This window comes from Epargyreus clarus, unplaced genomic scaffold (assembly GCF_041222505.1).
Source record: "Epargyreus clarus isolate Ecla_fem2 unplaced genomic scaffold, WU_Ecla_fem_2.2 ptg000016l, whole genome shotgun sequence".
Taxonomy (NCBI): domain Eukaryota; kingdom Metazoa; phylum Arthropoda; class Insecta; order Lepidoptera; family Hesperiidae; genus Epargyreus; species Epargyreus clarus.
In genome coordinates, this window is record NW_027332224.1 from 3,390,194 (window position 1) to 3,393,229 (window position 3,036).

The 3,036-nt window shown below is 32.7% G+C and overlaps 2 non-coding genes across 2 annotated transcripts; both read right to left on the minus strand.

Annotated features, from left to right (window-relative positions):
- Positions 1 to 519: 519 nt before the first annotated feature.
- Positions 520 to 592, minus strand: TRNAV-CAC (transfer RNA valine (anticodon CAC)). The gene has a single exon. It is a non-coding gene; the product is annotated as a tRNA-Val (tRNA).
- A 1,525-nt stretch (positions 593 to 2,117) lies between these two features.
- On the minus strand, positions 2,118 to 2,190 carry TRNAV-CAC (transfer RNA valine (anticodon CAC)). Its single transcript has one exon. It is a non-coding gene; the product is annotated as a tRNA-Val (tRNA).
- Between the last annotated feature and the right edge of the window lie 846 nt (positions 2,191 to 3,036).

Genomic DNA, 3,036 nt, shown 5'->3' on the forward strand with positions numbered 1-3,036 from the left:
CACGCACTCTGATTTTCAAATGTATTTGCGTATTAGAAATTAATTATCACTTGCTTAAACGGCGAAGGAAAACACCGTGAGAACCTGCATACCTAAGAGATTTATAAAAAATAAAAAATAAAATGTTGAAGGTATGTGAAGTCTACCAATTACCGCACTTGGCCAGCGCGGTGGACTATGGCCTAATCCTTCTCATTATGAGAGGAGACCCGTGCCCAGCAGTGGGACAGTAATGGGTTGATGATGATGATGATGACAACGCATATGTGGCCGACCTTACATAGGTAGGTAATTTGTAATAATTTCTTTAAAAAATGCTTTCATCAATTTTATTTTCTAATTTAACGGTGTTTTATTGCATAAAATATATCGTTCGGTAATTTTTTCTGTAATTATAGTATTTGTAAACATAATACTTTGTTAAAAAAAAGTAATAATAATAAAAAACAGAAAATAATTACAATAAATTAATGTTAAAATATTTTTGTACTTAAATAAAAGAAGATGAGTGTCCATCAATGTTCCCGCCCGGGATCGAACCGGGGACCTTGTGCGTGTGAAGCACACGTGATAACCGCTACACTACGGGAACGTTGAAAATGGTTGCGAAAATGTTGCACACATACAATACGTGGTAGCCTGAAAAATTGCCTATATTATCTCTATTTTATAAGTATTTTTAACACGCTTTTATTCGCTTGGGTTGTACGTTTGTATGTATGTATGTACGTATAAGTAACAGAATCTTTGAGCCCGATTTCTATCCACCTTGAACGTTCAGTTTAATTCAAAATTTTGAACAATTATCAAAAACCGATGGCAATACACGATTTTAATAATTTTGTACCATTGTCATTATCAACATCCTCAGGATTAACGATTTTCGAGGCGAGAGAAAGCGCCTTAGTGAGAGTTCAGGCAAAGTTACTAGATTGATTTTTAGTTTTGAAAAATAATAAAGTTATTTATTTTAAAAACTGAACTGTCTACGTTTATGGTGATAGATATAGGTTTCTTGCATTTTTACACGCTTTATATTAGCTTCACTTGTATGTTTGTCAGTGAGTAACTCCGTTTTACAGTAGAAAGAGATCAACATACATCCTTATCTTACCCTGCATGTATGAAAGAATGAAATAGAATACTTTTCTACTTTTTAGTTGATGTTGTCATAAAAGCGTGTTTTTTAGTTTTTTTTTAACTATATTTATTATTATTTTATTTTTTGTTATAATAGTTACCATTATACATATTCTGTCAAAAAATCATGTTTCTATTTATTACGGTTCAAGAGATATATCCCTGTGACAGACGGACAGACAGCGGAGTCTTAGTAATAGATTTCCATTTTTAGGGTTCCGTAACCAAGGGTAAAAACGGAACCCTATTACTAAGACTTAGCTGTCTGTCCGTCTGTCCGTCTGTCACAGCGCTCTATCTCTGGAACTGTAATAGATAGACACATGAAATTTTTTACACAGAATGCATAAAGGTGGCAGCTATAACAACAAATACTAAAAATAAAGTAAAATTGAATATTAAAGTTGGTCTCCATACAACAAATCGGATTTTTTTATCTAACTGTTAAATCGTACTAGGAAGACGGTTGAATTTTTTACAATCCGTTTACTACTATAATTGGTATTATAATAAATAAAAATACGAACCATTAATCATATTATAATACACTTATTTTAATTTTATTATACGTTGTTTACGTATCATTCATCATCACCCCAACGCCATCTATTGTTGTTTCATATAACTAAGTATCGTTGAAAATATTAAAATGAATAAAAATAAGTAAAAAATAATGAATGGTACGGAAGCCTCCAGGTACGAGTTGGACTCGTACTTGGCGAATTATTACCCTTTGAGTACCTACTAATTTGTCAAATAATATTTTAACTATTTCAAAATTCAAAATTTTACGGTATTTTACTGCATAAGTATTGATCTGTAATTTCATGACTATTTTATTTTAATATAAAAGTATTTGAAAACATTGTAATCGTTTATTAAAAATTTCTAATAATAAAAAAACAATAATTAATTAAATTAATTAATGTTCAAATGTTTTTGAATTAAATAAAAAATAACCACGTACCGGTGATGAATGTTCCCGCCCGGGATCGAACCGGGGACCTTGTGCGTGTGAAGCACACGTGATAACCGCTACACTACGGGAACGTTGGAAATGGTTGCAAAAATGTTGTACAGATACAATACATAGTAACCTGAAAAATTGCCTATATTATCTCTATTTTATAAGTATTTTTATTATACAGGAGTAGCAGGCGAGCATGTAGTCCACCTGATGGTAAGGGGCCACTTACCGCTTACCATCAGGTGGACATGTAGTCCACCAATTCGCCCTTGGCCAGCGCGGTAGACTGTCCTTATCCTTTTCATCTGAGAAGACCCGTGTCCAGCAGTGGGACAGTGATGGGTTCATGATGATGATGATGTATTCCAAATTTAATTTTATTTAAAGATTAAAATTTAAAACTCAATGCGTTGACTCAGTACATTACCTATATATATTTTAATGTTATACATATGTATGTATATAATGGTAGGGTAGCCCACGATGCTAAATGTGTAGAAACTCGAGCGTCATTGGAACCTATACGATTGTGTAGATTAGACATTAGAATGAAGAAAAGGTTATGTGATATTTTTCGATTCAGCAGAGGGTGTTCTTATTCTGACGATTTGATAAAAAATTGTATGAGACTATATGAAGAATAATGTATTTTCCTAAATTTGAGCCTTTTTCTTTAGTTTGTGATGCATCATTACTTCCCAGGGATTCATGCTTATAAGTGACACTATCAGATAGCATAATAATACTGGATATTGTTTTTTTCAAAATGACATTTTCACTACTTCGACGTATGGTAATCGGCAGATTATGTTTCCCGTTTTCTAGCATTATTTCCTTTAGATTAAAAAGAAAATTGACCATGTCCGAGCATGTCCAGTGATCGATTTTTTTGATTCTGCAAGCCCCCCGACATAGAAAGCTATTTTATG